Genomic DNA, 393 nt, shown 5'->3' with positions numbered 1-393 from the left:
CTGCCTGAGGCACTGAGAGCCAAGCTCCCCATGACAGTTCATTGGATTTAGGCACCTGGAGGAGTTTGGCATTACACTGCTGGGCACAGCCCCACCCAAATACCTTGAACAATCTGGGCCTAAGTGACTTGCCAAAGGGCACGCAGCCGGCAGAGAAGGGAATTCAGCTCGGGTCTGCGAAGCTGGGACCAGCCTCCTGGGCCTGCCCTCCTGGAAGCAAGACTCAAGAGCAAGTGAGAGGCACCATGTGTCCGATAACCGAGGAAACGTGTGTGCTCCCTGACTGCCGTGCACGCCCCCATTTGTGCCTTGTTAGTGCTCTCCCATGGAGCCCCATGTTGAATTTAGCTTGATCTCGGGGGCTGAGAGGCTGGTCACACACTCTAAGGGTGG

This window comes from Gopherus evgoodei, chromosome 13 (assembly GCF_007399415.2).
Source record: "Gopherus evgoodei ecotype Sinaloan lineage chromosome 13, rGopEvg1_v1.p, whole genome shotgun sequence".
Taxonomy (NCBI): Eukaryota; Metazoa; Chordata; order Testudines; family Testudinidae; genus Gopherus; species Gopherus evgoodei.
The sequence above is the reverse complement of the archived record's forward strand: the minus strand, read 5'-3'. Positions refer to the sequence as shown.